The following is an 11,871-nucleotide window of genomic DNA, read 5'->3' as shown; positions in this document are numbered from 1 at the left end:
CACTAGACTAATTCTTGATATTCATATACTTTTATCATTTATTATAAACAAAAGTAAATTGGCAGACTAGTGAGATGGATATGATTATTTTTGCATAAAAATTAAGTCTTGATTAAATATTTGATACAGCTTCATCAGTGTTCTTTGAAGTAAACAGATATTTTTTTTTTTTTTTTTTTTGGTTTTTCGAAACAGGGTTTCTCTGTGTAGCTTTGCGCCTTTCCTGGAGCTCACTTGGTAGCCCAGGCTGGCCTCGAACTCACAGAGATCCGCCTGCCTCTGCCTCCCGAGTGCTGGGATTAAAGGCGTGCGCCACCAACGCCCGGCTAAACAGATATTTTGATTTTATAATGGTCAATGCTGAGAATGCTAAATTGCATAAATACACAGTAAGAAAAAAAAACCAGCAGAAGTATGTTTAGAGCCATTTCAGAAACTGCTGAAAATTCTGTCCTAATCCTGAGCCAAAATTAATTTAGCAATTTTTAGATTATATTATTTTTAATTACATGTATATTGGAGAGTGGTTGTGCACATGAGTTCATGCTGCAAGCCGCAAAAATATACAAAGTAGGATTTCAGCTGATTATGACAAAGCTAATACCTGGAAGAAGCCAAGGGCCTTCCAGAGGTCAAGCTGAGGCCCAAGGAGCTATGGTGATATTTGACTTTTGATTACCAGCCATTTCCTGCTATGAGTTTCTTGTGTGCTATTGTAGCTTTTCCATCATTTCCATCAGGGGCACCTTATCCCCTCTACTAAAGGAATATTTAGATAACCTTGTGTGCTGACAGCTATGCACAGCCAGAACCCCAGTTCAAGCCTCCCTGTAATTATTGTCATTGGCAGTATCCGGACAGGACCGTCCCCAGACGGAGGAAAGTACCTTATCAGAGATGCCTCTGTACTAAGAACAGACTTAAGTGTCCAGATTACCTGTTTGAGAAGGCCTGGCGGATGTGCCAATTACGCTTAGCTTCCTCCTTTCCCAAATCTTACCTCTAGTTCCAGATCTCCCTTTAACTATCACCAGAGGCATCTACCTGTGCACAGGTTGCCTAGCGACCCAGCACACTTTCCCCCACCCTGCAGAAAAATGGCAGATAGCTTGGACAGATAGGAAAAAAGGACACAGGAAAAAAGAAGGCAGTTTTATTTTCTCCCATTGATCTAGCAACTTACAGATTAACATTTTCTACCAATTTCTATCACATTTAAGACTATAGTGGAGCACATAAGATCCCTCTTCTTAGATATTACCCAAATTTAGCCTTTAGTTAATTCATTTCCCCATTAGTCACTTCCCTTTTGGGTTGCAAATGGTAATTAACAATTACTGCCCCTCTATGTGATTCTTATCACCCCTCCGTTTGACCCTGGAATCCTGGTGGTCACTGCCTGAGGAAAATTCCTACCTGCCTTTATGACCCTGTAGAATTCAAGCCTGGTGAACTTTCTCTTTCAAGGAATTGATTGCTATTGCTTGGGTTTATAACTGGATTCCTGGGAGACTTAGGAGGAATGTGGAGAACTGAGAGACAGGGAATGGGGAGGGATAAGGAGGATTTTGACCAGAGAGTACGTGTGGATGAGATGGAAGATGAGGAAGAGTCAGATGGGGAAGTCCTCCCTGGGTAAGAGCAAGATGAAAAGGACCTAGATGAGGCAGAATTAAGGAGAGAGAATTAAGATAGAATTTAGAGGGAGCAGTAGATAAATATAGAGAGAAATCAGGCAAGAAAGGAGCTAGACATGAGAACAGAACCGAAGCTGTGTATAAAGGATGTTATGCCAGAGGAATTAAAGCAAGTGGACTATAGAGCTTGGTGTGCTGAGATTCTATTTCCCAAAAATAGTCCTCACCGTTAGTGGTTCTCTCTCCTGAGTCCCTGGGATGTATAATATTAAGGCTGGTCCCTCTAATAGTATACAAGAAGTTCAGGTACCCATGGAGGCTAGAATTACAAGGAGTAGTGAGCTAGGAACGAAACCCTAGTCCTCTGTAAGAGCAGTGAGCACTCTATGCTGAGCCATCTCTCCAGTCCCTCATTTAGCAACTTTTTATGAAACCCAAATCAGGAACTCCAACAGCAATCTTTAAAACCAAATATCCTAACACAATTCAGTCCAAAGATATACTCATTTGATACATGCTAGAGAATTATAGTAGGCAAATATCAAAAATCTTTGTTTCCATAATTAAAGCATTATTTTTCTATAATAATAGAAAACATTTAATGGACAGCAAAGACACTGAAGTTTATGCCATACAATAGTCTCAGGTCCAAGCTGAGGCACTTCCGGCCATGCTCATGGGCAGTGTATAATGTAACAGAACAGTGTGAATGTAGATTGTTCACTGCCAAGGCTGCAGTGAAGTCACATGATGCAATATGAGCGAGCACCCCCAGAAACACTTCAAATTCATTATGTGTTTAATTTTGAATTAATTGCCAGATTTTTTTTAATGACCCTCACACTGAGTTACCTGGTCCCATATGGCTTCCTAAGCCACAGTTTAAGAAGCTGGGTTTTAAACATTAAAAGGCATGGATGATAGAGTCGTTGAGAACAGTAATTACCTCCATCAAATTCATCTCTGACAAGGTTCACGGATAATGGCGTGGAGGCTGCACACCTGCTCAGTTGCTATTCAAAAACAGGCAACATTCTGTATTGTGTACATAAGTGCCCTCTGCTGTTCAGAGTGGTTTTGTCCATTAACGTAGATTCTTCAGTTAAACAATACAAAAATACTAAATTACAGCTCTCTTAGATTTTTGTGAATTCTTGGGGAGAGGGGAAGCTACATGATGAGCAATTTTGAAGCAATTTCAATTGGCTATAATTGATAACACCTCTATAGTAAAAGATCAAATCCTCTATTTCTCAAGAAAGCAGCATTGCGTGAAAGAAATAAAGTATTTTGACATTCAAGGCTTACTCTTTTTACTGTGAATTACCCAAAATCTGGAATATTTTATTCTTGAATTAAGGTGTCAATTTATGGCTTAAAGAAGATGGAAAAGCTGCCAACCCTTTATAAAGTCTTCATAGGAATTCCACATGACACTAACGGTCTAAGATTTCAAACACCTCTAAGAAACCTCATCATACCTACATGTGTGATTTTTTTAGAAAATGGATACAGTGGTGTTTCAACTGGGCTGAAGGGATGAGCTGCATCGGTAGATCCCTGTCGATGGGGGGGGAGAGAGGGAGAGGGAGAGGGAGAGGGAGAGGGAGAGGGAGAGGGAGAGGGAGAGGGAGAGATGGCAAAGGGTGTGCTAGAGACACAGAGTCACAGACTCCGAGGATGGGCTGGCAGTGGGGGCCCCAAAAGACTCATTAACAGGATGATGAGCCGTGTGATTGAATCTCAGCTCCAAGGATGCTCTAAAAGACACGTGTGGTACACCCAAAGAGAGAAGGAGTAGGATGAAGAACAGACATCAAAGGACCTCTCACAAACAGACACCAGGTTCCCAGGTAATGTTGCCATGGCAAAGAAAACAACAGGAAAATACTGAGAGGAAGGGATGAAAGAAAGAGGGATGTTGACTGGGAGGATGGAAAACTGCTTCATAAACTATCACAAAGAATCTTCAAAAAAAGGTAGTTTTTTTTTTCCAGCAAGAACCATATCTCTTATGCTTCCCAGGCTTTTCTATGTATACTCCATCCCCTCTCTCTGCTCTCTATTTTGGATGGAGTTTGTGTGTGTGTGTGTGTGTGTGTGTGTGTGTGTGTGTGTGTGTGTTCGTGCGCCCGCAGGCATGCATGGCCTGGAATTCACTATGCAGACCAGGCAGGCCTTGAACTCATAGAGATCTACTTGCCTCTCTTTCCAGAGTACTGGGATTAGGTGTGCACCACCATGGGTGGATCCCATGTTCTGAGAACTTAACCAAGAACCAGGAATTGTAGTCACACTGGTGACTCCTAAGAGTCAACCTGTGGTAGTTTGAAAGAAAATGGCCCCCAAAGGGAGTGGCACTATTAGGAGGTGTGGCCTTGTTGGAGAAAGTGTGTCACTGGGCTTTGAGTCTCCTATGCTCAAGCTACACCTAATTCAGTTCACTTCCTGTTGCCTATGGATCAGGATGTAGGATTCTCAGCTCCTTCTCCAAAACCATGTCTGTCTACATACCGCCATGTCCTAACATGATGATAATGGACTGTAAGTCACCCCAATTAAATGTTTTCCTTTATAGGAATTGCTGTGGTCATGGTGTCTCTTCACAGCAATAGAAACTCAACTAAGGCAGAAATCAGTACCAAGAACCAGGGTGTTGCTATGATAGGCCTGACCATGCTTTTGTTTGAAGGAATATGGAACCTTAGGACTATGGATTAGAAAAGCAGTTGAGCTGGGTGGCGGTGGCGCATGGCTTTAATCCCAGCACTCGGGAGTCAGAGCCAGGTGGATCTCTGTGAGTTCGAGGCCAGCCTGGTCTACAGAGTGAGACCCAGGACAGACACCAAAACTACACAGAGAAACCCTGTCTTGAAAAAAAAAGAAAAAGAAAAAGAAAAAGAAAAAAGAAAAGCAGTTGAATGCTTTAAGTGCTGCTTAATGGAGCATACTAATAGGAACATGGGAGGCAGTGGTGCTGAGTGTGAGTTGATGAGCTGTGTAGGCCTTGCTCAAGAGGTTTCAGAGAAGAATATTAATATGTGGCCTAGAGATTGTTCTTGTACTATTTTAGTAAAGAACGTGGCTGCTTTTTGCCCTTGTCTGAAGAGTCTGCCTGAGGCTAAAGTGCAGAGATTTGGATTAATCCCCTTGGCAGAGGAAATCCCAGAACAGCCTAACACAGACTCTGTCATGTGGTTTCAAGTGTGCATACTTATAAAGACTTACAATGAAAAGGAGCAAGCTGAGCAAGGAAAAATACAAAGCATACAACTTGAGAAGGAAAGAAGCACAGGGAAGTGCAATAGAGCTAAGTCCTGTGTTCAAGGAGATAAAGAGATTAAGAAATGGAGTAAAGGAGAGGTGACCTCATGGCAAGATCCCACCCAGCTAAATTTCCAACTTGTGAAAGGAATTAAAGAAAAGCTTAGAGCTGGGTGTGGTGGTACATGCCTTTAATCCCAGTACTCCAGAGGCAGAAATAGATGGATCTCTGAGTTTGAGGCCAGCCTGGTCTACAGAGCAAGTTCCAGGACAGCCAAGCTTGGTAGTGAAGGAAACCATAGAAAACAGAAAGCTGATGAAGATGTAATAGAGCAAGGGGCCATGTTCCAGCCCCAGCAAGCAGCAGAACTTGGCAACTTGGCCATGGGGTTCTCTGGCTTTAGAGTTAAGAAGCAACTGAGGAAAGCCACTGAAGCCAGGCATGTGTCAGGGGTGTCCCTGAATGGAGGCCCAGAGAGGCCATTGTGTGAAACTGTGAAGGTGAAGCCTGGATTGCCTTGGAGACCCCAAAATGTTAGAGATGCCAGAACCATGGGATACCTGCTGAGGAAAGCTGCTAACAGGGAGTAGAACCATCCTCAAAAGAGAGAAGTGTGTTGCATTCAACAAAGCTGAAAGAAATTGGAGATCTGAAGAGCATTTTGACATCAGACACAGAGATGCAAAGTTTAGGGTTTGCCCAGCTGGTTTTTAGACTTTTGTCCAGTATTTCCTCACCATGCTCCCTTTCCTATGTTTTGGAATAGTAATGTATATCTTGGGCCATTATATGTTGGAAGTATGTGGTCTGCTTTTTTATTTTAACTTTACAGGAGATTATAGTTAGGAGTTGGCTTGAGTCTCAAAGAGACTTTGTACTTTAGACTTCTAAATAAGTTTGAGACTGTTATAGACTATGGGGACTTTTGAAGTTGGGCTGAATGCATTTTTGTATTATGATATGGCTACAAGCCTTTGGGCCAGGGAGTAGAATGTGGTGGTTTAAAAGAAAATGGCCCCCCTAAAGGGGGTGGCACTCTTAGGAGGTATGGCCGTGTTGAAGTAATTGTGGCCTTGTTGGGAGGAGTGTGTCACTGTGGGGGCGGGCTTTGCGATCTAGGCTATGCTCAAAGCTGTGCTTAGTTTATTAGCTCACTTCCTGTTGCCTATAGGTCAAAATGTAACACTCTTAGCCCCTTCTCCAGCACCATGTCTGCCTGTATTCAGCCATATCCTGCCATAATGATAATGGACGAAACTTCTGAACTGTAGGCCACCCCCAATTCAATGCTTTCCTTTATAAGAGTTGCCATGGTCATGGTGCCTCTTCACAGCAATAGAAACCCTAACTGAGACACAACCCTTGCCCGTTTTGTCAAAGAATAAACTACTAGCTCACAAAAGAAATCATTCCTTTCAAAATAGTTCCCCAGAGAAATCCTGACGATGAATCAGGACAGCATCAAGCACAACCTGATGCTTAGTTCAAACTGGAAGGGCTCTGGGACTCCTTAGAAGAGAGCTCTAGTTCTCCGGGAGTGAGTTTCAGCATTCAGTTCCTGCTCCGTTCAGTTGACCCCTTTCTCAAATATATTCACATGGTCCTGATGCTGTGCAGTCTCTCTGGGGAAGGACTACCGCAGTCAAAGAGAACTGTGCATGTGAAGGCACAGAGAAAGTATGGATGCTCGTGATGAAGCAAGAGGAAAGGCACCACTTGGGAGAAGAGAGGACCAGAGGGAGGAAGTCACCCAGCATTCCTACACTCCCATCAGCCCATAGGCTTAAGGTCTACGTCTACCGTCTCCCAACCATGTCAGCCTAAAGTAGTTGCTTTAGCAGGGCACCTGTTCCCTCACACGCAACACACAGATAATGGTAGCTCCTGCCATGTCGTGTTATTGGGACTAAAGTGGTAATACAGTGAAAAGCACTTTGTACGCTTCCTGGTACAATGTAGCAGGGGTGTGGGGGGGAGTGAATAAAAGCTAAGGGGACTGCAGGGGTGGCTGCAGAACGTGAAGGGCGTCTAACTTAGAGAGGTGTAGGTGCTCTCGGGAAAGGCGAGGGCTCATAGAGGCGGCTTGTTTGTACATTTTCCTATTGCTAAATATAGCATTCAAAATAAATAATATGTATGCATACATATCCCTATTATAAGTTCATATATATGAATACCAAAGTAGTTCCATGTAAGAGTTAAAGAATAATAATAGTGAAGCCGTGTTTGGGGTGTAACTTAGGACAGAGCACTTGCTTACAATCTGCTAAGTTCTATCCCAAGGACAGCAAAGAAAGAGGAGGGGGATTATTTTAGGAGGAGGAAAATCCTGTACCAACCAGCTAAGAAACTGAACACCACCCGTGTAGTGTATCACCAATGTAGCAGAATTCCTCGTAGATCCCACCCTGGTTGCCCTCCATCCCTCTTTCCTCAAAGGGTACTACCCTATCTGACTTGGTCACTCCTTATTTTGGTTGTTTAGTATATCTGCATGCTTCCTTATATGTAATCCTGGCTCGGCCATGTCTAAAGATCACATAAATAGTGTTATAAACTTGTTTTTCTGAGACTTTCTGTTGTCGTTCAACTTTCCGGTCCTAGAGAACCTCCCACGGGGTGGTGTTAGCTCTATCCATTCATCGGCTCTTAGTTCTGCTTTGTGATCTCAGTTTCATCTACTCTTTGGTCCGTGGACATCTGGGTGGGTTCCTAATTGATGCGTCGGCTCAGGCCACTGGCGGAGCTCAGTAGCAGAGCCCGTGTTCAGCCCGTGTGGGGCCGAGGGTTCAATATTTGGCACCCAAACCAAAGAAATGCTGCCAAGAGTTGCCTCCAGTGGAGCCTGCGTACCACAGCAGACTTCCTCGGCGTTCACTACTCGAGTCTGGAATGATGGAAGAGACCTAACTCTCCCTCTCTCTGCCAGCTGCCTGCCTATGATCTCTTTGCATCTTTATTCCTGGACACATCTAAACACAGTCAACAGCTGTTTAAGGAACAGCCATTCGGCAGTGGCAGGGTCTATGGAAGGGAAGTGCCTTGCCCAGGTAAATGAGCAGGAGAGCAGAGAACACTGTAGAGGGTCCTCTAGAGGACACTCCGTAGAGAGGCTCTTGGATCTAGCAAGATGCACTCCTTTTGAGGGAGAATGCTGACGGTCTCGTTCCTGGATATGAGTTGCCCACCAATGGTACTGCACCTAGCGGAACACGTTTAGGAATGCTAATGCTCTAATGTCCCTGGTCCATGGAAAGGATCTGGTTACAGAAAAGGTGTCGTGCATCTTCAAGCCTAGCCTCACTTGTGGGTTACTCAGGCATCCTGACCCACTCTACAGGAATACTATGTGACATGACAGGTAACCGACAGTAATAGGCTGGTGGAACCTCTAAAACCGGGCATATGTGGAGTTCTGTTTACAAGTAACAACAGGTGACGCATGAACCGGTTGGAAGTAGAACTGAACATGAGTCCATATGGTACTTCCTGGTGACAGCTTGAGTCTTATTAAACTGAAAAAGGTTAGTTTTGTATAAACAGGACTTTCCCCACACCACGGGCTTCCTTTACCTCCTACATAGCAAAACAAAGTTGTGGGGGGTGAGGGGAGGTTGAGGAGGAAGGCAGGAAGGACAGGAAGCAGAGGCAGGTTTCTTGAGGGGCAGCAATTCCCTGTGCAGACATCACCTGCACACAGGGCATGGCCTCATCTTCATCAGTCATGTTATCCTGTTTGACCAAGGACTGGGGAGACAGGCACTTCTCTCGCTGGCTGCCTTGTGGCTGGTCCAACTGCTTTGACAGGAATATGGACCCTCAGTAGCAGGTGATACCATGAATCATTGCCATGCCCCCACTCATTAAGAAAGGAGAAACCCTCACAAATCACTGGGGGCCAAATGCAAATGATGCCGATGGTGAGACGTGTCCTGTCCCAGCAGATGCTGATGGCTTGGCATGGGCTGTCTCAGTAGATGCTGATGGCGTGGCATGGACTGTCTTAGCAGATGTTGATGGTGTGGCATGGGATGTCCCAGCAGATGCTGATGGTGAGGCATGGCCTGTCTTAGCAGATATTGATGGTGTGGCATGGCCTGTCTTAGCAGATGCTGATGGTGTGGCATGGACTGTCTCAGCAGATGCTGATGGTGAGGCATGGCCTGTCTTAGCAGATATTGATGGTGTGGCATGGCCTGTCTTAGCAGATGCTGATGGTGTGGCATGGACTGTCTCAGCAGATACTGATGTCGTGGCATGGGATGTCTCAGTAGATGCTGATGTCGTGGCATGGGATGTCTCAGCAGATGCTGATGGCGTGGCATGGGCTGTCTTAGCAGATGCTGATAACGTGGCATAGCCTGTCTCAGTAGATGCTGATGGCGTGGCATGGGCTGACTCAGCAGATGTGAGTCTTTAATTTGTGACAACTGCAGACCATAAATAAGAACCAAGAATGTGATTGCAGGACCTTCTTCTGTCTTAGTAAGCTCCAACTGCAAACACAAAATACCACAGACTTGGTGGCTTAAAGAGTAGAAATTGGAGAAAAAAAAAAGAGTAGAAATTGGGACTTGGGGAAATAATTCAGTTGGTAAAGTCCTTGACTTAAAAGCATGAAAATCTGAGTCCCATTTCCAGAACCCATGTTTCAAAGGAGCTGGGTATGGTGGAAACAGGTGGATGCTGAGGCTCATTGGCCTGCCTACTTGGTGGATTCTAGGCCACCTTGTCTCAAGAAAAAAAAAAGTACAAGGTGGATGGCATCTGAGGAAAAACACCCAGGGTTGACTTCTAGTCTCACACAAGCACATATGAACATATGTACCCCTTGTGCACATACACACACACACACACACACACACACACCAGAAATTTCTCTCTTACAACTCTAGAGACTAGAAGTCCAAGTTTAGGGTGAAGGCGCATTCCGTTTCGAAGGACAGCCTTCTTCCAAGTTGTGGACACTTGACTTCTGTCTACACATGATGGAAAGAGGACTCAGAGAGTGCTCCCTGGGGCTCTTTTCTAGGGACATGCGTCTCGTTCGTGAGGGCTCCTCTTCCATGACCTACTCACCTCCCCAAAGCCCTGCTTCCTAATGCCATCACACGGGGGCAGGGATGTCAGTTTCAACACTTGAGCTTAGAAGGAGGAACACCCATTCACTCCACAGCACCCTGTCATCTGTATGCATGAGGAGAGCTGGGCCAGTGAGAAGACAGTCGCTATGCCCATCCACCTCAAAGCCCAGGAGCATCACTAAGTGAATAAACAGATGGAATGCATTGCATCAGTGGGATAGAATCCCATGTAACAATTGCAAGTCTTAAAGTCACAGATAAGGACACCCGTGACCTCCGAGGTCACAGTATATGCCTCCCCCCGCTGCTGGAGGTCTTTAGGAAGCAGGAAACCTCCAAAGAAAAGCCATGGAGGCTGAAGCTTCCTCCCTTCTAGGCAGTGCAGGTGATGATCAAGCTAGTGTTTGCCCTCAGGAAAGGAAAACCAACATGGATTATCAGACCAAGATAAATGATACAGCCACGTAAGTGAGCCTTGGTGGCTATGGCTATCAGTCACCTCAGCTCAAAGGGAAATTCCTTCAGTTCAGCTTGACCTGGGGCAAGAGCGACTTTTCCCTTTGCCCTCCCCCAACCCCCACCATCACCACCACCCCCACACACACATGTGAAAATTCGTTCACGTGGTTGTCCAGTGTGGTGAGACATCGCAGGCCAGTCCTTCCTTCCCTGCCTGGAGAGATTCTGCTCTCTCCACACCCCCCTCTCTCGTCCCACTCCTCCTAGAGACTGGAAATCCAAGTTCAGGGTGCCGCTACATTCGGGCCTCGGCCGAGGGGAAGGAAACTGCCCAGAAAACTAGCTGAGTCTGCTCTCACAGATAAGCCGACCACAACCATTCACTGAACGCCTCCTCCCACGGTCCTTGGGGGTGAGCACTGCTATTACAGTAGCCCCCTTGATGCAGCCTGGATCATGTCTGTCACAGAAAGGCCTGTATGCTAAAGGCCTGGTCCCAAAGATGGCACCCACCACTGAGAGGTGTTTGGTTCTGTAGGATGAGGGGTCTCATGGGAAGTCCTTATGTCCTTGGGAACATGCCCTCTCAGGGGATTGGGGAAATGTAGCCCCAAGTCTTTTTCCTCTTTTCCTTTTCAGCAGTGAAATAAGTGATTTGATCCAGTCGATACTTGCACTATATGATGCTTTGCCGCAGGCCCAGAGCAACAGAGCTAACCAATCATGAACTGAAAACTCCCCTGAAACTCTTAGTAACTTAATTATCTCATGCACTTTACCATAATGGTGGGAATCTGGCTGGCAGGTCTCTATCAAGAGGAGAGAGATTCCAAGATCTCCCGCAAATGCTTGAAACCATAATTAGTACCAACCACTTTGGATACCACATTTTTTTCCTGTGCATGTGTACCTCAATAAAATTTAAGTCACAGAAATTTCAGTCTCATGAAATTTCAGAAGTTGCTTGTCAAACATCTAGATATAGAAAAAATGACGTACCAATAACTCATAATAAAAGAGAACAACCATAATGGCATACTATTATAAATAATAAATTTGCCATTACCGCTATTCCTGCACTTGGGGGGGGGCATTATCAAGTAAAGTGAGAATTACTTGACTAGAAGCAACCTAGATGGTGGACTGGACAACTGAGGTAGCTCCTCACTAATGAGTGGACAATACACACAGCATGGAGACCCTGGACGAAGAGATGACTCCCGTCCCCAGCCAGACAGTGCAACAGACTGCACGCATGTTAATTATATCCTCCGCCGGCGGTCCACACCCCAGCCTCCCGCCTTCCTCCCTTCCTACATCATCCACCAAGGGAATGCCCAAGAAAGAGCCCCCTCGATCAATTTGCAGATGTGGAGATCTGAGAAGAAAGGGTGGCTGAGTGGTTCATCCAACATCCCCTGGCTGC

The 11,871-nt window shown here is 45.3% G+C and overlaps 2 long non-coding RNA genes across 2 annotated transcripts; one reads left to right on the top strand and one right to left on the bottom strand.

The window, feature by feature from the left end:
- Positions 1-8,384: 8,384 nt before the first annotated feature.
- Positions 8,385-10,162, bottom strand: LOC143268158 (uncharacterized). Its single transcript, XR_013043854.1, has 2 exons — positions 9,982-10,162; positions 8,385-9,398 (listed from the first exon to the last, which is right to left on the bottom strand). It is a non-coding gene; the product is annotated as an uncharacterized LOC143268158 (long non-coding RNA).
- Positions 10,163-10,239: 77 nt separating this feature from the next.
- On the top strand, positions 10,240-11,380 carry LOC121821775 (uncharacterized). Its single transcript, XR_013043853.1, has 3 exons — positions 10,240-10,450; positions 10,713-10,857; positions 11,085-11,380. It is a non-coding gene; the product is annotated as an uncharacterized LOC121821775 (long non-coding RNA).
- The last annotated feature ends 491 nt before the right edge of the window (positions 11,381-11,871 follow it).

Source organism: Peromyscus maniculatus, chromosome 12 (genome assembly GCF_049852395.1).
Source record: "Peromyscus maniculatus bairdii isolate BWxNUB_F1_BW_parent chromosome 12, HU_Pman_BW_mat_3.1, whole genome shotgun sequence".
NCBI classification, from domain to species: Eukaryota; Metazoa; Chordata; class Mammalia; order Rodentia; family Cricetidae; genus Peromyscus; species Peromyscus maniculatus.
Note: the sequence above shows the minus strand (reverse complement) of the source record. Positions and strands in the feature narration are given on the sequence as shown.